At 42.3% G+C, this 12,423-nt stretch overlaps 1 pseudogene; it reads left to right on the forward strand.

The window, feature by feature from the left end:
• The first annotated feature begins 304 nt into the window (after nt 1-304).
• Nucleotides 305-12,423, forward strand: part of LOC140932227 (uncharacterized) — a 61,523-nt pseudogene continuing 49,404 nt past the window's right edge.

Genomic DNA, 12,423 nt, shown 5'->3' on the forward strand with positions numbered 1-12,423 from the left:
TGAAAGCTTTTTAAACTTATGGGTTAGGGATCTTCCATTTAAATTAGATCACCTAGCGGATTTGCGCCGGTTTGTTTTGCCTGGGCATTTCCAGACGACCTTTGATGACAAGAGTGGCTACCAGCATGTTCGGCTGCAACCGTCGTCGGAGACGTACTTTGGGCTCGAGTGGGATAATTTCTTTTTTGTGTTTCGTACGCTCCCCTTTGGTTGGAAGGCCAGCGCCTATATTTATCATAACTTAGGTCTAGTCGTCTCGCATGCCGCTCGCTCCCTTGGGGTTCCCCTGTCACAGTATATACTCCGATATCACTTTCCGCCATCTTGGATTGCGTGCCGCACCAAAGCGAGGCTGGACGGGCACCCGCTAACAAGTCAACATGGCGGAAGGATTGTTGTCTGCTGCGTGGTCGAAATCTCTGAAAGGTATTCCGTATTTTGACTCATCTTTCATCGAGAAATGGCTTGAGAAGGACGGTAAAGTCCCAAAAAAAGTAATAACTCGTGGTTATAGTAATTTCTGCGAGGGTTATATCTTTGATGTCGAAGGTAAGTTTCTATACCATGCACGATTTGGGAAGAGTGTAATGACAGCATGAAATTTGTGATCTATCACACATCACACAGCACAACCGACACAGACGAGAGGAGGAGTAACCCAATTATTGTCTTATCTGCGGTTGCGTAGTCAACAGCGGCAGAGAAGGTATGGGCCGAGAACCTTGTCGCAAGACATTACAGGGCGTATTAAGGAAACACACTGAGTGTCAAACGACATCAAACGACATCACCGTAGTTTCACAAGGTATCACACTGTATCACGAAGTATCACATCGCATCCCACTACATCAAAGGTCTTCACACAGCATCACAAGGCCTCACAAGGCATCACACATCATCACACTGCATCACACCGCATCAAATCGCATCACACCCCATCACAAGGCATCACACCGCATCACAAGGCATCACACATCATCACACTGCATCACACCGCATCACACCCCATCACAAGGCATCACACCGCATCATAAAGCATCACAAGGCCTCACAAGGCATCACACAGCATCATAAAGCATCACAAGGCCTCACAAGGCATCACACAGCATCACAAGGCATCACAAGTCGTCACATGGCATCACAAGTCGTCACACGGCATCACAAGGCGACACACGGCATCACACAACAGCACAAGGCCTCACAAGGCGTCACAAGGCGACACTCAGCATCACAAAGGATCACAAGGCATCACACAGCATCACACCGCATCACATCGCATCACACCCCATCACATCGCATCACACCCCATCACAAGGCATCACACCGCATCACAAGGCCTCACACAGCATCATAAAGCATCACAAGGCCTCACAAGGCATCACAAGGCATCACACAGCATCATAAAGCATCACAAGGCCTCACAAGGCATCACAACGCATCACACAGCATCACAAAGCATCACAAGGCCTCACAAGGCATCACAAGTCGTCACATGGCATCACAAGTCGTCACACGGCATCACAAGGCGACACACGGCATCACAAGGCATCACACAACATCACAAGGCCTCACAAGGCGACACTCAGCATCACAAAGGATCACAAGGCATCACACAGCATCACACAGTATCACAAGGCATCACAAGGCCTCACAATGCGTCACAGGGCATCACAAGGCCTCATAAGGCATCACACGCATCACAAGGCCTCACTTAGGCATCATACTGCATCACAAGGCATCACACAACATCACAAGGCCTCACTTAGGCATCACACCCCATCACAAGGCATCACACCGGATCACAAGGCCTCACAAGGTATCACACAGAATCACAAGGCATCACAAAGCCTCACACAGCATCACAAGGCCTCACAAGGCGTCACTCAGCATCACAAAGGATCACAAGGCGTCACACAACATCACAAGGCCTCACAAGGCATCACACAACATCACAAGGCCTCACACAGCATCACAAAGGATCACAAGGCATCACACAGCATCACAAGGCATCACAAGGCATCACAAGGCCTCACACAGCATCACAAAGGATCACAAGGCATCACACAGCATCACAAGGCCTCACAAGGCCTCACAGGGCATTACACAGCATCACAAGGCCTCACTTAGGCATCATACTGCATCACAAGGCATCACACAACATCACAAGGCCTCACACAGCATCACAAGGCATCACAAGGCCTCACACAGCATCACAAAGGATCACAAGGCATCACACAGCATCACAAGGTCTCACAAGGCCTCACAAGGCATCACACAGCATCACAAGGCATCGCAAGGCCTCACTTAGGCATCATACTGCATCACACAACATCACAAGGCCTCAAGTAGGCATCATACTGCATCACAAGGCATCACACAACATCACAAGGCCTCACTTAGGCATCACACCCCATCACAAGGCATCACACCGCATCACAAGGCCTCACAAGGCATCACACAACATCACAAGGCCTCACAAGGCGTCACAAGGCGTCACTCAGCATCACAAAGGATCACACAGCATCACACAGCATCACAAGGCCTCACACAGCATCACAAGGCCTCACCTAGGCATCACACAACATCACAAGGCCTCACACAGCATCACAAGGCATCACACAGCATCACAAGGCCTCACAAGGCCTCACACAGCATCACAAGGCATCACACAGCATCGCAAGGCCTTACACAGCATCACAAGGCCTCACACAGCATCACAAGGCCTCACAAGGCATCACACAGCATCGCAAGGCCTTACACAGCATCATAAGGCCTCACACAGCATCACAAGGCCTCACAAGGCATCACACAGAATCACAAGGCCTCACACAGCATCACAAGGCCTCACACAACCACACAAGGACTCATACGGTATCACAAGGCATCACACAGCATCTCAAAGCCTCACAACGCATAACAAGGCATCACACAGCATCAGAAGGCAGCACACAGCATCACAAGTATCAATGAAGAGTGAAGTACTTGCTCGGATTGGCTGCATTTTAAAAGAAATGATGTAACGCACTTTCTACTGGATTACAGTTCCTTTTTCTGTAACTTGCACCTAAGTATTTTCCAGTATTTCAGGTTCCAAAAATGGAGGACACATGAATGTTTGCAGTGTAGCTAAATGTCGTGGGTCGTGGGTGTGGGTCGTAGGTCTGGGTGTGGGTAAATGTAGTGGGTAAAAAAAGTCTTCCAAAGAAAAATTAAAGAATCAAATAGCAAAAAGTTGTAAAATTAATGAAACGAAGATCTCTGCGTACATACCAGTCCTATTCCCCCTTCCCGCGGTCAGCGGTCAGCACTGAACAAATAAGCGACTCCCCTAGTACGAAAGGGGCACTAAAAAGGCATATGGGTGAAAAAAAAAGAAACTATGGAAAAAAAACAAAACAAAAAAACTATGTAACACCAGAAGCAAAGAAAAAAAAAACTAGAAACTGAACTGTGTTTTACCAAAGATGTTAACATTCGTGACCGAAAAGTCCGTAATGATATTTAGAATCGATCGTTACAGCAAAGGTTTTGTACACAAACCAAAACAAAAAAGAATCAACAAAATTGTATTTCCGTGCGGCATTAACATTTACAAAAATGGCCATGTGTGAGCGCAGGCGTACTTCGCTATTAAGGAAATAGTTCAGTTCTATGGCATTAAAGGAGCTTTTCGGTTTTATTTTTTAAATTCTAACAGAAAAATCGTTGCTCCTCACGGGTTTATGTTGTAAACTGCGTTCCGGTATGAACTCATATTACAACCTCCATAACCTTGCAAGGCTGTGATGCAGGACCATACCTGTATGAGTTCACAAGGTAAGGGAGCTTGTAGTAACCGGATCGGAGTAATTGTACTGTTTGTTTTGATCGACAGAATTCATGTGAAATTGCGTTGTATGTCTGTTACCCACCGAACAGTCACGAGGAATGAACCATCCCTGACAGAAATACAAGTCTCGATCGGCCTGAGGTATATGTGACAGCCCCAACCCACAGACGGAATCGTACACTTGATTTGGTCATCACTAGGACAGACTCTAAGAGTATGGTTGTGAAAAATGTTTCAGCTAATGGCGTGATTTGACTCTGATCACAAACTATCCACACCTTACTTTAAATTTACACCGGAAGCCATTCAATGAGAGACGGTTGTTTCTCGTAGTTCTGGGTAATTGGATTCAGTGGAGAGAACGCCATTCATGAACAGAATAAGGCGAGGATTGGAACGTACGTAAATTGCGTTCTAATCCGCTGGAGGACTACAGGGTGAACGTTCTGGTACAATGTTAGGTTGCTGAACTATGGGATGCCTGATACTAGGCAAAAGAGAATATTACTGTCATTTTTTGAGGATAATGCGCCACATAACGGTCATGCCTGTCGTGGCTAAAGTTTTCAGACCGATAATCTACGAGCAGCTTTATCTGTATAAAACTATGAATAGTTTTCTTACTCGTTATCAATCTTGTTTTCTTCCTTGTATTCCACGCTTACGCAGGGGCGGACTAGGGGAAGGGTGCGGGGGGGGGGGGGGGTGCGCACCCCCTCCCCCTTCCTGAGATGACCTGCGTTTTTCTAATACAACTGGTATTCTACAAAAAAAAAACTATGTGGTATATTGGTGTTGAAGTAGAGCTAGAGACGAGTAAACTCCCTCCTAGAAAAAATCCTGGATCCGCCTCTGTTACGGCTTTAATGAAGCTACTAATAGTTGGAATATGAATATTGATCGTGGTTTTCAGACGGATAATCTACGTCCAGCTATACCTGTATAAAACTATGAATAGTTTTCTTACTTGTTATCAATCTTGTTTTCTTCCTTCTACTCCACGCTTACGGCTTTAATAAAGCTACTGATAGTTGGGATATGAATATTGATAGTGGTTTAGTCAATGTACTTGTACTTTTAGACCTCATAAAGGCCTTTCATACAGTTGATCACGACATTTCCTTCAGAAAATTACCACACTACCGGATCCCACGGTTTGCTTATTACTTAGGTAATGGAACTCAGATTTGTCACATGGACATTAATTACTGTTAGTCGACCCTGAAAGAGGGTCTTTAGGTGCGGTGTTCCTCGAGGAATAATTTTGGGATCTGTTCTTAGATTTGACTTAAACTCTACATCGACCAAACTTTGAATTGGGAGTGCCATATTGGAAATGTCTGTAAATATATTGCTTCAGCCATTGGTGCGATAAAAGGCTTCAAAATTACGCTGCAAGCATTGTAATTATTGCGAGCTATTGAATAATTTGCTCCCGGCATCAGAAGAGTGGCGTAAAGATAAGAAAAGAAATCTTTGCATGGTATGACACCAGATTATCCAAAATCCAGGTCTGTTTATCGTCATAACTCGAGTGCCTACCGTTTAAGGAATTCTGAGAACAAACTAGTTCTTCCACAACCTCACATTGATTCCCTAAATAAAAGTTTCTCAGTCATTTGGAGCTCAGTTGTGAACAATTTGCACATCAAATTAATGCAGGCGACTTTATTAACCGAGTTTGAGTCAAATCTAAATCTCCTCAGTTTTTTTTTAAAATTTAAATATATATTTTTTTCTTTTAAGTTGTATTTAGGAAAGTAGATAGGTAGTTGATATTGATAACTTAATAAGCTGATGGAAGTAAAGTGTATAAATAAAGTTGTATATTCCATCTATTATATTCTATTCCATTTTATCCTAAAGCGGCAAGTTACCATTTGGGAAAAGTAGACAAGCTACTACAGAAGAATACTGATACATCCAACGGCAAAGAATGGGAAAGATCTTGCAAATGCCTTTACCAGGGACCGAGACCATTGTAAAGTGGTAGGGCTAAAAAATCTGGCCAATAGAATTTTTCTCTTGTTTGTAAGCAAAAAAAAGAACAATGGGCATTCATTGCAATAATCTACCCAAAGTCACAGTTTTCCCCCACAGGCCAGAGTCACTTTTATAAATAAAGTGCTTATTGTTTAGACAAAGAGGTTTCTAAACTTGTGGAAGACAAAAATGCATGCTTGTAAGAATTTCAAACCCTTTTTTTTCCAGCAGAACATTAATTTACAGTTGTGTGCTTGCAGCTTAAGCATTTGAATGACTCCTGCGAGGCTGGAGTTGACCTTGTTTTCTCACAAATCATCTTCCTTTTCTTAATATGGAAATTAAGCTGAAAAGGTACTAGTTAACATAAGGACAAAATTGTTGTAACAATGAAAGCAGAAAAGGTTGCATGAAAACAAAGTCACCACAAACAATGCCTAACAATGATAACAATAACTTTTTACATTATTAAGACATTTTAATATACTTTTATTGATTATATTATCTATTATATATATATATTTTATTTTAGTTACCAGAGAAACAATCAGGTCGGTGTTTCGTCATTTCTCTTACATTTGCGCGCCATTTTATTTACCACCTCAAAGTCCACACGTGTTATACTATCCAATACAGCCAATAAGTTAAATAGACTTTTCTAAGGTTGCTACTTTTTGAAGTTGTCGGCAGTGCCAAAGCTTCTCTTGCGTTTTTCATTGCGAGAAACCAAGAAAGGATGCAGGGGTAAAAAACAAAGTCCTTTGTGACGTCAGCTATAGAGACACTGTCTATTCTCCGCTTGCGACCATTAAATGTGAAAACATTCACAGCGTCCTTTGACCACAAAAGACAAACTGTATCAACTATTTGTTCTGAGGAAAATTACTTGCCTGCTTTAGTGACTCGGATATATATGATCAGCGATAAGGAAGGATGCACAAGAGTTAATTTCCACTAATACTATCAAAGCACGTGCGATAGAGCCACTACCTTTAAACATCACGCGGAGGTGTTATTCCAGTCTAGCTTCGATAGACTAAGGGCTACAGGCTATAGACGAAAACAAAAACAAAATGCTGGTGATATGATTTTCTAATTTCGTGAGTATACATATCTGCAAGATCTTGAATTTTACAAATGTTGTCGGCGAGATTTGGAATTTTCTTAATCTTGACTGCAAGATCTTGAGAACATGCAAGGGGCGACAGGCTGCACATCCAAACCGGCGTGAAACCTTGTGCCGTGTAACGTAGCCTTTTATATTTAAGCTCTAATGAGCATGTTCTTTATGGATTTTCCTTTCTTGTAAGAAATGATCGCTGGTTCTTTAAAAAATTTGGCGAAGTAAAATTGTATAAGATTCCATTTTTTCATTGAACCTTCCTTTAAAGTAGACACTGAGGGCTGGTACTGTGTCTCGAAAGGCACTATTTCTTTTGTCCTCTTTGTTGTTGTTTTTAGCACACTCCCTGTCTGTGAATTTCATACATGATAGAAGGTTTTCTATCAAAGTTTGTGGAGAGCCCCTGTCAATCAAGCGTTTTTTTGAAATCTGAAATTTTTTTCTCAACCGTAACAGAAACTCGGTGTAGCTGTCGTGGGAAGTGGATAGAGGTCCTGGGTCGTGGGTGTGGTTCGGTGTGGGTGTGGGTAAATATCGGGGTAAAAAAAGCATGGGAAAAAAAAAGATAAAGTAAAAGTAATTGAAAAAATAAGTAAATAATTAGCAGAAAAAATTTGTAAAATATTTATGAAACGAAAATCTCCAATTCCTTGATTGCCCTTTTCGTCACGGCTTCTTCTTCGGCCTCTCCGTGATATTTCCTTCACCACGCCATCACAGTATAAACGACATTACATGTTGCCGATGAAGATTTATCCAGACTTAAGCTATTGCCGCGAAATACACGAAACAGACGTAAATTATACGTACAACTTGCAATGGATCGACAGCTCTGTGTCGCTGAATGGAACTAGGGGCTCGATCGACAAATCCAATGATCAGCGGAGATTTTTTAACACGATGGAATGGGAGCCAAGTTAGTAGAACTGGCCAATTCGGTACAAATGATAAGGGAAAATTAAGACATTCAAGCGTCCATGCCATACTATTTCTAGCCTACGTGGAAATACGTCTATCACGCAGGGTAGTCGATTATTAAATTCGTTTTGCATTAGTTACGTTGTTTATATTTTCACATGGTGATGTTCTTCAGTTACTCATTGCACGTGATAACAGTGTGGTGTGCCCACTAGGACATCAACGTCACTATTCACATGATAGTATTTGGCCAATAGCTATCGAGATAAGGGTTTTGGAGGGAAAATCGAAGCATGTTTTACATCCTTTACGCGGCAAAGAAAGGTCACTTTCACCGACCGAATTGTGAGAGTGGATTCGCCGTTTTTATATCCTACGAATATTTCAGTACGTATGTCTATTCCTTCAATTGGATGTTTTTCTATGTATTAATGCTCTAGTTTCTCTAGAGAAATCCTCTCTTATCGCATTGATGAATTCATAAACAATTTAATTATCCATCACAGGCGAGAGAGGTTCAACAGTCGAGTCACGAGTCGTACGAGTCATCAGTTGTCTTCGAGTGGTAAGTCTTTTCCAATTGCAACTGTAAACGCTTCAGAATAATCTGGTTACAAGAAACCGGGAGGTGTCAAAACGTTGGCATACGTACAGACATTAATTTTGTTACATAGTGAAATGTACACGATTGTCCCAAATTTCCGCTCTAACAAGCGCGATCCCCGCGCTCGATAATTCTTGGCGGGGAATGCGCTTTCCCTTTTTCCTTGGACATCTGGCCAGTACGGAAAAAGTGATACAGGAAAATCAAAGTGTTCAAGTGTTAATGCCAGTCGGTTCAAGTAAATCTTGCAATGATTATTTTCGTTTTGAAACGGCGGCGTTCTTCAATTACTCTCTGCACGTGATAACGTTTTTGTGCCTGCAAGGCACACCAGGACATCGACGTCATTATTCACATGATAGTATTTGGCCAATAGCTATGGACAAAAAGGTTTTGGAGGGAAAATCGAAGCATATTTACGCGGCAAAGGCCACTTTCACCGGCCAAATTATGAGAGTAGATACGGCGTTTTATATTCTGCGATTATCTCAGTACCTATGCCTGTCCTTTCAATTGCATGGTCTAGTTCAAGAAAGCCTTTTTTATCTCATTTCTGAATTCTTAAATATTTTTATCATGCATTAAATTACACAGACGAGAGAGGTTCAACAGTGGACGAGTCTTACGAGTCATTATATGTCTTCGAGTTCGAGTGGTAAGTCTCTCTCATTTGCAAGTGTAAGTGTTTCAGTATAATCTGGTTCCGCCGTTTCCGCGAAACAGGGAGCTCTTAAAACGATGGCATATGTACATATATTAACTTTTTTATACATATGTAAATGTACATGATTGCGCCTAATTTTAGCGATTCATGCTCGGGTGAAAATGATCGCGCGATAGTTTTTTTTTGAGGGGAAGGGAGGGGGGTGCCCTTCCCTTTCCCAAATAGTCGCTAATTCATTTTCTGTGAGATGTTAAGTCAGGGCTGCTACGTGCGAAATATAATGAAGAAATGATTTAAGACTTTCTATGTACTACAAACGGATGTGACGTATTTAAGATTCCATAACCACAGGCAGACCACCCTCTGTTAGTGGGGGCCGTTGTTGATTGAAATCTGAGCAACGATCTTTTGTTATTTATAGAAGAAATACATATGAACAATACGGTGGCTATAATTTGTTCCAAAATGCATAATTTAAAAAAAAAAATTTCAATAAAAGTTTGAAGAAAATGTTAACTGAGTCATGTGTCATGTTTTTTTCGCCGTCCCATGCTGTTTTAAGCGCTATTTCGCGAGATGAATATTTGACCTCGGCGGTTAGAACTAAAGAAGGAGACAAGGCAGGCAGCAATCAGCCGCCGGCGCGTGACCCAGTCCAATTTACGCTGGAACTGACGCCAGACTATTTAATTTCTTACCTCGAAATTACCGGCTCCCGATCCACTAGATATGTATCCATGCCCCATCCGAATGAGAGCTCAATCCTTCCAAAATTTATCGAGAAAAGCGATCCTGAAGTTGCAAGACCAGCTTTCTCAACATGACCGGTGCAAAAAACTCAACCAAAGGCATTTGAGGAATGCGCGTCCATTCAAATCCACCAATCAGCGTATCGCGACCGTTGGCAGTTCAAAACCACAACCCTGCCCCGCACAGGGATGTTTGTAACTTCCGCTCCTCAAAACGGAAGTCACTTGTAACCAATCAGCTGAGCGCTGAGTTTTCCCGGGTAATACGACGCCTGTCACGGTTTGTTTTGGTTCTGTCAAAAGCACGTGCAAAGCTAAAAGCATAGATTCGATGGCGGTGAAACTTACTTGTGAGCAAGAAGATTGTGTGAAAACAGCATTGGAAGGTCATAATTTTTCTATATTTGGAGAAGCTGGGACCGGAAAATCTCGAGTTGTGTCAGAAATCTGCAGGCTTAAAGGAAAAGGGGTGCGAGTTGTCTGCTCTATGGGAATAGCGTGCGAAGTTTTTAAGGACGATGGCAATCTAGCTTTCTCTGCTGTGACTGTGCATTCATTTATTGGTGTAGGAACTGCCCAAGGATCTTTTAATTCCGTTGTTGAAAAGGCTTGCAGCAACCAAAGGATCAGAAAAGAATTATTGGAAGCAAAATGCGTTGTGTGGGACGAATGCTCTATGGGCAGTGCGAGGCTTTTGGAATTGTTTCATGCGATAACATCGCAAGTCCGTGATAAGAAACTACCTTTTGGAGGGATTCAAACCATTCTTGTCGGCGACTGGTTGCAACTTAAGCCCGTCGCAGATAAATTTGATGATGGTGAGCCGATGTATAAGTCTGTTTTATTCCCAAGTCTGTTCCCACACACCATACAACTTACCATAGTTCATCGGCAGAACGAACGTGAGGTCGTTTACCGCAATATCCTGCGACAGCTCCGTGTGGGAAGGTGTGATAATGACTCAGAGCAAGCAATTTCGGGCCTTTCGAGGGATTTAAACAACGCCGATGGCGCAATTCATTTGTAATTTTACTAACTTGCATGTCGACGCGCACAATGTTTCCCGCTTGGATTTGCTTCCCGGAGAACGCGAATCGTTTACGGCTATCGACACTGGCGACCTGCGAGGACTCAACTGTCCAGCTCCGCAGATGTCTTATTTCAAAAGTGGTGCCCCTGTTATAGTTTTATATAACATTAACGAGATCATTCACAACGGAACCCGTGGAACTTTTGTGAGAAAGCTGGATGAGAATACAGCAGTTATCAACGTGGGTGGGGGTGAATATGTCATCCAGAAAATTTCCTGGACCAACGTCAATGAAGATGGACACAGCATTGGGTCCAGGTTGCAAATGCCCTTAAAGTTGCACTGGGCATCAACCATCCATAAATCGCAAGGGCTAACTCTTGAAAAAGTTGTAGTGCACTCAGCCTATGAATTCACCGGTGGACTGCTTTATACAGCTTTTTCAAGAGTTAGGTCAATCGATGACGTGCAAGTGTTAGGTTTTAATAAGAAGCATGTTTGCAAACGAAACCATGAATTGAATGAACTCAACAATCTTCCAAACAGTAACATTGCAAACTGCCCATGCTTCAAGGAAATAGATCATATTCTTTGGGAGAACAACCCATTAACCCTCAAGACATTAGTGATGAGGAATTACTTCAAATTGTACAGGAGATGTTTGATGATCAAGAGAGTAACACCGAGGAACAATCAGAGAGACTTGTAAGTATGGAAGAGGTTTTGGAGATGGTGGAGGAAAACGAACACATACTGAGCAAACCTCCTGAAGATTTTGACATGAAAATGTTCCTTGAGTCCTTCAAAGGGCAATCTGTGCCTGGGGAAGAGTCAAACTTTGGACATGATAAGAATGCTGCCGTGGATTTAGCTGTGAGGAATATTGATCACTTTTCTGCACTAGTCCAGATTGTTTGGCATAAGATTTTCGTTTTACTGCAAAAACACCTCACAGAAAACATTCAAGATATTGTATTTTCCCAAAAGGAGTTAAAAGAGTTTTATCAACAATCTCTTGATATTTCAAGAACATTAGAATATAGAGGTTGGCTCAAAGAATGTTTTCAGACACCTGAAAGCACTTTAATAAAACCGGCGGAAATTAGCATTGGCTTCGACATTGTCCTAGGTGTATTCCACAATACACTACATATTGTTGGAGAGTCTGTCAGAGCAAAATCACGTGATGACATGGTGTCCACATTTTCTGTTAAGCAAATGGATGATGTTGGCAAAGGAAAAGTTCGTTTTGTGGCTGCGTGGGCAGTGAGCAGGGTACTACAGAAGGCAAAAAAATATGTAAGGGACAACTTGTACACTGCTAGCAGTGCCACAAGGTCCCAAGTTAACAAGTGCCTTCACAAGATTGAAGTTATTGAAAGCATTGTCGTGATTCCCTATGGAATTTTGTTTTCTGAAACAAAGTACCCTGGAACACTCGAAGTGACAGAGTCACGACAATACAGAACTCATGGACTGATCCATGTCTCAGATCAATTCTTTGAATTTGCACTTGAATTAGA

This window comes from Porites lutea, chromosome 3, assembly GCF_958299795.1.
Source record: "Porites lutea chromosome 3, jaPorLute2.1, whole genome shotgun sequence".
Lineage (NCBI taxonomy): Eukaryota > Metazoa > Cnidaria > Anthozoa > Scleractinia > Poritidae > Porites > Porites lutea.